The sequence below is a fragment of the Salmo salar genome, chromosome ssa11, assembly GCF_905237065.1.
Source record: "Salmo salar chromosome ssa11, Ssal_v3.1, whole genome shotgun sequence".
Taxonomy (NCBI): Eukaryota; Metazoa; Chordata; class Actinopteri; order Salmoniformes; family Salmonidae; genus Salmo; species Salmo salar.
The window spans coordinates 63,669,920-63,682,540 of record NC_059452.1 but is presented as its reverse complement, the minus strand read 5'-3'; the positions used below and the strand labels follow the sequence as shown (position 1 = coordinate 63,682,540).

General features: G+C 44.0%; 1 protein-coding gene across 4 annotated transcripts in view; it reads right to left on the bottom strand.

The window, feature by feature from the left end:
• Positions 1-12,621, bottom strand: part of LOC106562892 (pro-neuregulin-1, membrane-bound isoform) — a 104,176-nt gene that overhangs the window by 40,475 nt on the left and 51,080 nt on the right. The gene's annotated exons all lie outside the window — the stretch shown is intronic.

The window sequence follows — 12,621 nt, the reverse complement described above, 5'->3', positions numbered from 1 at the left end:
GCTACAATAAAACAGCACGGAGAGACATTAAGAGCAGTGATATAACTCAAATATTAATAAAACCTTTACAACTACTTGCTGTCTAAATAATTACTTCAAACCTAAAATGAATTAAGAATGGTTATCTTATCTTCAATGAACCAGCATTGGAGCAGTGATGTTTTTGAAACGTCTCAAGACGTGGAGACGCATTTCCCCTTTTCTGCCCATTGGAGCAGCTCAGACCAGTGCCGTCCAGTGAATCAATAGGCTGGAGCTCTAAGCACTCTGTCTGCTGGAGGTCTCTACAGCCTCTCCCCACAGCCTGTCCTCCCCAGTCTGCACTGTGTGAAAGCCCATAAACATTTTAAAATCAGCACTTTTCCCCCCCTAACCCTCTATCTCATCCGGACGTCACTTCTGGCATCAGAAGTCTTTGCGCATCGGAAATACAATGGATGCAACTGCCGGCCGAAAAGACGCCAGAGCTCGATGACTAGGGGGTTGAATGAGTTATCTTGCAAAACAAATATGCAAAGAGTAATCAAGACACCTGCCAGAGCGAGATTGTGTTTGTATCAAACAGGCATACTTCCTGGCATGGATGAACGCTCTAGTCGGTTTGACAGTGATTAGGGCAAAAAAACATCCCGTCTTGGGCCGTGAACCACCCACCGGGCCATCTCAGGCTCAGAGCACCACAAGGGCAGGAGGAATATACTTTCACATACAACATTTTGGCTTAAGACCACATTTTGGTCCTGACTAATTCCAGCTGGACGAGGTGAGCATTGCACCATCTTTTCCTCCTTTTTAAAAACCTATCCCCCCCACCCCGATATTTTACTCCCTCATTTCCCATTTGCAATGGTAAGAGGATCGTGACCCGGATGCCCATGTGACTGGTTTAGGCCTCATTGACGATTCCGTTTGATTCCGACGTAGTGCCGTGCCTGTGTCTCCTTCCTGACAGACAATCGAGTTAACTGATAGATTATTGTTGAGATGACGCAATGATTTCATAGGTCACAGGCACCATCAGGTTACTTTTTGTACTGAGAGACATTACCTTTTGACTAAATGCAATTCAATCTCTAGGGGCCATACTGTTGTTTCCCAGTAAACAGCCAACACTGGTTGAATAATTGACAATGTGTCACGGTTGTCGTAAGGAGAAGCGGACCAAAGTGCAGCGTGTGTGTCGTTCCACATTTTATTTACACTGTGAAACTATGCAATACATAAACAAAACAACAACAAACCGTGACGCAGAGGTGAAACATACACTAACTCAGAAACAATCTCCCACAAACCCAGGTAGAAAAAAAACCTACTTAAGTATGATCTCCAATTAGAGACAACGAGGACCAGCTGCCTCTAATTGGAAATCATCCCAAACAAAACCAACATAGAAATTCAAAACTAGAACATGACAACATAGAAAAACTAAACTAGAAAAAAAAAACTGTCACACCCTGACCTACTCTACCATAGAAAATAACAGCTTTCTATGGTCAGGACGTGACACAATGCAACAGATTGCTTATCTCCCCCTAATTGAATTACTTGCTATGCCACCATTAAATCAATCAAAATGCTGCATCCTACTCTTCATTCTAAATGTATGCTCCCCTCTGCATACAGATAGACTGTAGCTAATATATGGGAAATAATCTCTCCTCACAGACACCAATGCAATTACATTGGGGCTTAAATAAGTAACAAGGTTAAGTAATGACACACTCAGCTAATCATGAATACCAACCATTCCAACGATATGACCCTCAGACAGCCTTCTTCACTTTTTCAAATCCACCAACTTTCAGGGACTAAATTGTAGGGCGGTTTATCTATTAGAAATGTTGAGCCTTTTCAGCACTGCAACTACAAGACTGGCAACTGGCCTACCTAAGATTGCTCTGTTAGATAAGGGTAATTGCCCAGTGAGGAAAAAATAAATACATCTGATTGCCATTACTGACATTTTCAGCTTTTGTTTGGGACCTTTCAAAATGTCAACCAGCTATTGATACAAACCCTATTACTGACATTGATTCAATCAGCAAAAGTCAGCATTGTTATCTGAAATGCATCAGCACATACTGTATGCATTAGAACTGGTAAACGAGCAGTACCAAATCAGTCACTTCACACCTTACTTCCTTGTACAGTCTAGTTCTTAATCCAGTATCAAAACAGGGAGAAATATGGTTTGAAATATTGTTCGTTTTACAGCAGAGGCTTAATGAGAGAAGAGAGAGAGGGTCATGAGGGCTATATTTAACAATGCTGCAGAGCTTAAGCTGCACATTTTTACCCAACGTGTTTGATGGAATCATGCAGTGGAAGAGAAAGATACAATTCAATCAACAACAAAAGATGAGGGTGGTGAATAAGAAACCCAAAACTGGGGAGCGGAGACACTGCTTGGTGGAATGTCTCGTCCTTCTCCTGCATCGGCCCCTTGAGATGATTGTGGACACAGGAAAAGGAGGACCGAGCATGCCCCCATTCTTATCAATGGGCTGTAGTGGAGCAGGTTGAGAGCTTCAAGTTCCTTGGTGTCAACATCACCAACAAACTATCATGGTCCAAACACACCAAGACAGTCGTGAAGAGAGCAAAACAAAGCCTATTCCCCCTCAGGAGACTGAAAAGATTTGGCATAGGTCCTCAGATCCTCAAAGTTCTACAGCTACACAATCGAGTGCAATCACTGCCTGGTATGGCAACTGCTCGGCCTCCGACCGCAAGGCACTACAGAGGGTAGTGCGCATGGCCCAGTACATCACTGGGCCCAAGCTTCCTAGCATCGAGGACCTCTATTTCAGGCGGTGTCAGAAGAAGGCCCTAAAAATTGTCAAAGACTCCAGCCACCCTAGTCATAGACTGTTCTCTCTGCTACCGCACGGCAAGCAGTACCGGAGCGACAGGTCTAGGTCCAAGAGGCTTCTTAACAGTTTCTACCCCCAAGTCATAAGACTCCCAAACAGCTAATCAAATGGCTACCCAGACTATTTGCATTGTCCCCCCCCTTTTACGCTGCTGCTATTCTCTGTTTATTATCTATGCATAGTCACTTTAACTCTACCTACATGTACATATTACCTCAATTACCTTGACTAATCTGTGCTCCTGTAAATAGCCTTGCCACTGTTATTTTACTGCTGCTCTTATTTTTTACTTATCTATTTTTTACTTAACACTTATTTTTCTTAAAACTGCATTGTTGGTTATGGGCTTGTAAGTAAGCATTTCACTGTAACACCTGTTGTATTTGGCACATGTGACAAATAAAAGGTGATTTGATTTAATATAGGTCATACTTCATATAAGGGACACAGATCATAAATTATGTTTATTTATTTTATGTTTAATAATAGTGTGACTGGCCATTATGGGAAACAGAGTGCACAAAACTAACTTTTAATGAGGCACCACTAACGCTTTGTTGAGTGTCCTGTATAATATGGCCTCGAAAGTCACTGCCTGAATCATCGGCACTCACGACAATGTTCACGTCGTAATCATCACTGATCAATTACGGTTTATTCCAAGGGAGTCCTTTGGCTGGAACACATGCACACACACACACAAACACAGCACAAATACACACAAAACTGTCTCTGTTTGGGCAGCAAGGTCACTCTCTCCTCTCCCCTGATTGGCCAGTCCCCCATAGGGCTGTGTGTTTGGCAGTGTGTTCCTTCTGATGAGGACAGATGGCTAGCAGGCCAAGTGTGCCTCTCTGTGTGCATGTATGTGTAGCCTGGGCTGTCAGATGATTCATATCCTCATGGCTAGGCCATGAAACAAGCAGAGAGAGACGCCACTGACAGTGGACTTGCGAGATGCCAGACATAAGGACATTTTTCGTAGCAGGTTAGTAGAACTTACTCAGCAAGTCTGGATAATTAACATAGCAGGTTAGGAGACTGAGATTAAGGTTAAGAAAAGGGTTAGGATTAGGGAAAATGCTCTCCTAACCTCCTACGAAAATCACTTTGTATATGTCCCCTCAATCCACCGCATCCACCGATGTAGGCCTTCCACATCTGTTTGTCAGACAGAAGACATATCGAAAATCAGTCTTCTCACGAAAACATCTGTAGTGTCCGAACGGTTTGGTCTACAAACTAATACCACACTTCTCACTAATACAATATTGTTCTCCGTACAAGGTTCTTACTGTGGAATGTGCAGTCGTGGCCAAAGGTTTTGAGAATGACACAAATATTAATTTTCACAAAGTCTGCTGCCTCAGTTTGTATGATGGCAATTTGCATATACTCCAGAATGTTATGAAGAGTGAGCAGATGAATTACAATTAATTGCAAAGTCCCTCTTTGCCATGCAAATGAACTGAACCCCCAAAAACATTTCCACTGCATTTCAGCCCTGCCACAAAAGGGCCAGCTGACATCATGTCAGTGATTCTTTCATTAACACAGGTGTGAGTGTTGACGAGGACAAGGCTGGAGATCATTCTGTCATGCTGATTGAGTTCGAATAACAGACTGGGGATCGGGGCACCACCAGTTCAGAGCTTTCTCAGTAATGGCAGCAGGCAGGTGTGAGTGCATCTGCACAAACAGTGAGACGAATAATTTTGGAGAATGGCCTGGTGTCAAAAAGGGCAGCAAATAAGCCACTTCTCTCCAGGAAAAACATCAGGGACAGACTGATATTCTGCAAAAGGTACAGGGATACGACTGCTGAGCACTGGGGTAAAGTCATTTTCTCTGATGAATCCCCTTTCCGATTGTTTGGGGCATCCGGAAAAAAGCTTGTCTGGAGAAGACAATGTGAGCGCTTCCATCAGTCCTGTGTCATGCCAACAGTAAAGCATCCTGAGACCATTCATGTGTGGGGTTGCTTCTCAGCCAAGGGAGTGGGCTCACTCACAATTTTGCCTAAGAACACAGCCATGAATAAAGAATGGTACAACACATCCTCTGAGAGCAACTTCTCCCAACCATCCAGGAACAGTTTGGTGACGAACAATGCCTTTTCCAACATGATGGAGCACCTTGCCATAAGGCAAAAATGATAACTAAGTGGCTCGGGGAACAAAACATCGATATTTTGGGTCCATGGCCAGGAAACTCCCCAGACCTTAATCTCATTGAGAACTTGTGGTCAACCCTCAAGAGGCGGGTGGACAAAAAAAAAATGTGGCCCAGAAGTTAATTGACAGCATGCCAGGGCGGATTGCAGAGGTCTTGAAAAAAATATTGACTCTTTGCATCAACTTCATGTAATTGTCAATAAAAGACTTTGACACTTATGAAATGCTTCTAATTATACTTCAGTATTCCATAGTAACATCTGACAAAAATATCTAAAGACACTGAGGCAGCAGACTTTGTGAAAATATATGTTTGGGTCATTCTCAAAACTTTTGGCCACAACTGCAGTGTTTGGATTTCGGCAGTCATAATGGGACCCATGTCATCCAAAAAGGTTATACTTTTGACTCATTTGTCCATAGAACATTCTTCCAAGAGTCTTGATGATTATCCAGTGTTTGCAGGTGCTTTTTTTTAGCAAACTTAAATCAACTTGTTGAACGAGATGGGTTCAATTATGTCTGGCGACAAACACTGCATTCCACTGTAAGAACCTCATACCAACGGTCAAGCATGGTGGTCACCAACAACTGCATGGCCAGGCACGACTCCAACACCATCATTAAGTTTGCAGACGACACAACAGTGTTAGGCCTGATTACCGACAATGACAAGACAGCCTATAGGGAGGAGGTCAGAGACATGGCCGGGTGGTGCCAGAATAACAACCTATCCCTCAACGTAACCAAGACTAAGGAGATGATTGTGGACTACAGGGAAAGGAGCACCGAGCACGCCCCCATTCTCATCGACTGGGCTGTAGTGGAGCAGGTTGAGAGCTTCAAGTTCCTTGGTGTCCACATCAACAACAAACTAGAATGGTCCAAGCACGACAAAGCCTATTCCCCCTCAGGAAACTAAAAAGATTTGGAATGGGTCCTGAGATCCTCAAAAGGTTCTACAGCTGCAACATCGAGAGCATCCTGACCGGTTGCATCACTGCCTGGTACGGCAATTGCTCGGCCTCCGACCGCAAGGCACTTCAGAGGGTAGTGCGTACGGCCCAGTACATCACTGGGGCAAAGCTGCCTGTCATCCAGGACCTCTACACCAGGCGGTGTCAGAGGAAGGCCCTAACAATGGTCAAAGACCCCAGCCACCCCAGTCATACTGTTCTCTCTACTACCGCATGGCAAGCGGTACCGGAGTGCCAAGTCTAGGACAAAAAGGCTTCTCAACAGTTTTTACCCCCAAGCCATAAGACTGCTGAACAGGTAACCAAATGGTTGCCCGGACTATTTGCATTGTGTGCCCCCTCCAACCCCTCTTTTACGCTGCTGCTACTCTCTGTTTATCTTATATGCATAGTCACTTTAACTATACATTCATGTACATACTACCTCAATTGGGCCGACCAACCAGTGCTCCCGCACATTGGCTAACCGGGCTATCTGCATTGTGTCCCACCACCCACCAACCCCTCTTTTTACGCTACTGCTATTCTCTGTTCATCATATATGCATAGTCACTCTAATCATATCTACATGTACATACTACCTCAATAAGCCTGACTAACCGGTGTCTGTATATAGCCCTTGCTACTGTTATTTTCAAAAGTCTTTTTACTGTTGTTTTATTTCTTTACTTACCTACACACACACAACACACACACACACACACAATTTTTTTCACACTATTGGTTAGAGCCTGTAAGTAAGCATTTCACCTGTTTTATTCGGCGCATATGACAAATAAACTTTGATTTGATTTGGTAGTGTGATGGTTTGCTGCCTCAGGACCTGGACGACTTGCCTTAATAGAAGGAACCATGTATTCTGCTCTGTATCAGATAATTCTACAGGAGAATGTCAGGCCATCCGTCTGTGAGCTGAAGCTGAAGCGCAGCTGTGTCATGCAGCAAGACAATGATCAGTAGATGAAAACACACAATCAAGTCGACATCATAATGGTTCAAAAGCAACAGATTTGAAGTGTTGGATTGGCCTAGTCAAAGTCCAGACCTAATCCCAATTGAGATGGTGTGGCAGGACTTGAAACAAGCAGGTCATGCTTGAAAACCCACAAATGTCGCTGAGTTAAAGCAGTTCTGCATGCAAGAGTAGGTCAAAATTCCCCCACAGCGATGTGAGAGACTGATCAACAACTACAGGAAGCATTTGGTTGCTGTCATTGCAGCTAAAGGTGGAACAATCAGTTTAAAAAAACATGTTTATTTAACCTTTATTTAACTAGGCAAGTCAGTTCTTATTTACAATGACGGCCTTCTCCGGCTAAAACCGGATGACGCTGGGCCAATTGTGCAACACCCTTTGGGACTCCCAATCACGGCCGGATGTGATGCAGTCTCAATTGAAAACAGGTACTGCAGTGATGCCTCTTGCACTGAGCTGCAGTGCCTTAGACCGCTGCACCACTCGGTAGCCCATTGAGTGTTTTTAAATTTTTTATTTCACCTTTATTTAACCAGGTAGGCTAGTTGAGAACAAGTTCTCATTTACAACTGTGACGTTGCCAAGATAAAGCAAAGCAGTGCGACACAAACAACAACACAGAGTTACACATGGAATAAACAAGCGTACAGTCAATAACACAATAGAAAAAAGAAAGTCTATATACAGTGTGTGCAAATGGCGCGAGGAGGTAAGGCAATAAATAGGCCATAGTAGTAATTAGAATTTAGCAAATTAACACTTGAGTGATAGATGAGCAGATGGTGATGTGCAAGTAGAAATACTGGTGTACAAAAGAGCAGAAAAGTAAATAAAAACAATATGGGGATGAGGTAGGTGGACTCGATGGGCTATTTACAGATTGGCTGTGTACAGCTGCAGCGATCGGTTAGCTGCTCAGATAGCTGATGTTTAAAGTTAGTGAGGGAAAGTCTCCAGCTTCAGCGATTTTTGCAATTTGTTCCAGTCATTGGCAGCAGAGAACTGGAAGGAAAGGCGGCCAAAGGAGGTGTTGGCTTTGGGGATGACCAGTGAGATATACCTGCTGGAGCGTGTACTATGGGTGGGTGTTGTTATCGTGACCAGTGAGCTGAGATAAGGCGGAGCTTTACCTAGCATAGTCTTATAGATGACCTGGAGCCAGTGGGTCTGGCGACGAATATGTTGCAAGGGCCAGCCAATGAGAGCACACAGATTGCAGTGGTGGGTGGTATAAAGGGCTTTGGTGACAAAACAGATGGCACTGTGATAGACTGCATCCAGTTTGCTGAGTAGACTATTGAAAGCTATTTTGTAAAATGACATCGCCGAAGTCGAGGATTGGTAGGATACCCTCGTAAAACTGACTATGTTTGGCGGAGTGAGTGAAGGAGGCTTTATCGCGAAATAGGAAGCTGATTCTAGATTTAATTTTGGATTTGAGATGTTTAATATTAGTCTGGAAGGAGAGTTTACAGTCTAACCAGACACCTAGGTATTTGTAGTTGTCCACATATTCTAAGTCAGTACCGTCCAGAGTAGTGATGCTAGTCGGGCTGGTGCGGGCAGCGAATGCTTGAAAAGCATGCATTTGGTTTTACTAGCATTTAAGAGCAGCTGGAGGCCACGGAAGGAGTGTTGTATGGCATTGAAGCTCGTTTGGAGGTTAGTTAATTAACACAGTGTCCAAAGAAGTGCCAGATGTATACAGAATGGTGTCGTCTGCGTGGAGGTGGATCAGGGAATCACCTGCAGCAAAGAGCGCCATTGTTGATATATACAGAGAAGAGAGTCGGCCCGAGATTTGAACCCTGTGGCACCCCCATAGAGACGGCCAGAGGTCCGGACAACAGGCCCTCCGATTTGACACACTGAACTCTGTCTGAGAAGTAGTTGGTGAACCAGGCGAGGCAGTCATTTGAGAAACCAAGGCTGTTGAGTGTGCCGATAAGAATGCGGTGATTGACAGAGTCGAAATCCTTGACCAGGTTGATGAAGATGGCTGCACAGTACTGTCTTTTATCGATGGCAGTTATGATATCGTTTAGTACATTGAGCGTAGCTGAGGTGCACCCATGACCAGCTCGAAAACCGGATTGCACAGCTGAGAAGGTATGGTGAGATCCGAAATGATCAGTGATCTGTTCATTAACTTGGCTTTTGAAGACTTTAGATAGGCAGGGCAGGATGGATATAGGTCTATAACAGTTTGGGTCTAGAGTGTCACCCCCTTTGAAGAGGGGCATGACCGCGGCAGCTTTCCTATCTTTAGGGATCTCGGACTATACGAAAGAGAGGTTGAACAGACGGGTAATAGGGGTTGCAACAATGGCGGCATATAATTTTAGAAAGAGAGGGTCCAGATTGTCTAGCCCAGCTGATTTGTACGGTCCAGGATTTGCAGCTCTTTCAGAACATCTGCTATCTGGGTTTGGGTGAAGGAGAAGCTGGGGAGTCTTGGGCAAGTAGCTGCGGGGGGTGCGGCGCTGTAGGCCGGGGTTGGGGTAGCAAGGAGGAAAGCATGGCCAGCGGTAGAGAAATGCTTTTTGAAATTCGCGATTATCGTGGATTTTTTGGTGGTGGCAGTGTTACCTAGCCTCAGTGCAGTGGGCAGCTGGGAGGAGGTGCTCTTATTCTCCTTGGACTTTACAGTGTCCAAAAACGTTTTGCTTTCCTGACTGACTGCGTGTATTGGTTCCTGACATCCCTGAAAAGTTGCATATCGCGGGGACTATTCGATGCTAGTGCAGTCCGCCACAGGATGTTTTTGTGCTGGTCAAGGGCAGTCAGGTCTGGAGTGAACCAAGGGCTATATCTGTTCTTAGTTCTACATTTTTTGAAAGGGGCATGCTTATTTTAAAGAACGACCAGGCATCCTCGACTGACGGGATGAGGTCAATATCCTTCCAGGATACCTGGACAAGGTCGAGTGTATTGAGTGTTGTGGTTGCTAATTTCTGTATTAACAAATGAGAGACAAACTTCACACACACCAGTCAGAGTGTATACTTAAACTACAATTTTAATTATAAGAGCTTTGCAGTAGCAGTTGACTTTCAACGATTCACCATTTCTAATGACCCGTTGAGAGTGTTGAACACAATGACTTCTGAGATCTTTATAGTAAGATCCACCCGCTTTTGACATGACAAATCACAGATAGTTAGGAACGGTTCACAAAGAAAGACTGTTTACTTTAGAGAGGAGTATCCACAGCTAGATAACATTCACTATAAATTATCGTTCAGTTTGATCCCTAATGACGAGGTTCTAATCTCGTCCCTGGTACTTCATAGAACAAAAACACCATTTCATCCAATGGCATATATCAATTGTCAACTCTAAATACTCCCATCTCAAGCAAACCCCCTCTTGACCCCACCCCTGGACAGGCTCACTGGGGTGAGTGAGCCTCTAGGCCATATACTACCACAGGATAAGTGCGAGATCTAAGAGACCATGGTCCCAGACACTGCCATAAACCTCCCCACAATAAGGAAAAGGAGGGTGTGACTTGCTCACAGACATTGTGGAGACAAGTCATTGGTTCCCCATTAATCACGCCATCCCTTCACATGGTTTAAGCATAGGTAAAGAGACATTCACATATGAAGACAATATTTCATTCTGTCCTCCTCTCTTGCTGATATTCTGCAGAGCAACAGAGACAAGTAAAAGACAAGTCTGACCTCTTCCCCTCTCTGGGCCCCAAGTGTCTGAGCCCCAGCTAAGGGAAATGTGTAACTGAAACATTCCAGAGTCAAAGGACACTTTCTAATGACAAGTATCTCACAAAAGCATATTATACTAATAAAACATCTTAATTATCTATGTTACCCAACTAATTCTGATTCATCCCCCACAGTGTAAAGGGGCATTTACTTTTTCACACGTGGGAATTGGGTATTGCATAACTTCGTTAATTAAATAAATAAAATAGGTATATATTTTTGGGGTTATTTATAAACTCAGGTTCCCTTTATCTAATATTAGGTTTGGTTGAAGATCTGATAACATTTAGTGTAAAAAATATGCAGAAATAGAGAAAATCAGAAAGGGGGAAATACTTTTTCACAGCACTGTATGTCATGTCTTGAAAGACAGATTAACAAATTTACATTTCAATACCTCAGACATCGATCTTTACAACCCATAACTTTTGCATTTTGTAACATTCCCAGAAGGCATGAATTATTGAGTCATTAGTAAACTCAGCAACAAAAAAAAAACCATCACCCCTGGTGAGACAAAACCGTGACTCGTCAGTGAAGAGCACTTTTTGCCAGTCCTGTCTGGTTCAGCGACGGTGGGTTTGTGCCCATAGGCGATGATGTTGCTGGTGATGTCTGGTGAGGATCTGCCTTACAACAGGCCTACAAGCCCTCAGTCCAGCCTCGCTCAGCCTATTGCGGACAGTCTGAGCACTGATGGAGGGATTGTGCATTCCTGGTGTAACTCGGGCAGTTGTTGTTGCCATCCTGTACCTGTCCCGCAGGTGTGATGTTCAGTTGTACCGATCCTGTGCAGGTGTTGTTACACGTGGTCTGCCACTGCGAGGACGATCAGCTGTCCGTCCTGTCACTTCCACGCTGCCAGTTTGTAGCTTCTGCTCATTCCGTCCGCTCTGACTCTGGACCCTGTCTCCAGTCCCTCGTCTCGTCAGACCTGCTTCCTAGCCCTGGACCCCCGCTCTACTGCTTCCTTGGATTCGGCTCAGGACCTGCTTACCCTGCCCCTACTTCCCTTGCCTCAGCTACACCCCCCCCGGAGTTTACCCTGGCTTGCAACCCATTTCCCCCCCGCTTTCAATAAATACCTTCGTTACCTTATCCCTGTCTCTGAGTCTGAGTCTGCACTTGGGTTCACCTGCTCCGCCCCGCGTAACAACATTTTCGTTAACTGTAATCTCATTAGTTATGGTCCAACATTCCCTCCATCTTGTGCAAATATCAGTTATTTTTAAAACTTGGTTCCAATAGTATATATTTTTTCTAACATTGTCAGTTGTATCGGCTCTGCAAGGGTTTGTATAGCGTACTCATTATACAAATGACAGTCATTTTCTGACCCAAATAGGATTCCTTCAAGATTGCTCTGATGTCCGAAAGATTAAAACTTTTAAGTTGGATGTATTGGAAAATATCTAAATTGGTCAACCCAAAACTGCTTTTTAAAATTAAAATAAATGTATTTCCCATTACCAAGTAATTTAGGGCTTCTATGCCTTTAGTTTTCCATGTGGGCCAATTAATCGATGAATTCTGAACAGCTATTCAAGTTTCTGTTTCCAGGAAGTGATATTGGTTCTTGTAAAGTATTTTACATTTTCTTCCATATCGATTTGGTGTTTTGGTATTGTATTAGGTTCCCCATTAGCTGTTGTGAAAGCAGCAGCTACACTTCCTGGGGTCCTCAGAAAACATGATATACGGTGCATTCGGAAAGTATTCAGAGCCCTTGACTTTTTCCACATTTTGTTACGTTAAAGCCTTATTCTAAAATGTATTTAATAATTTTGGGGGGACAAGTCTCTGAATGTCTTTGAGTTGCCCAGCCAGAGCTCGGACTTGAACCCGACCTGAAAATAGCTGTACAGCGACACTCCCCATCCAACCTGACAGAGC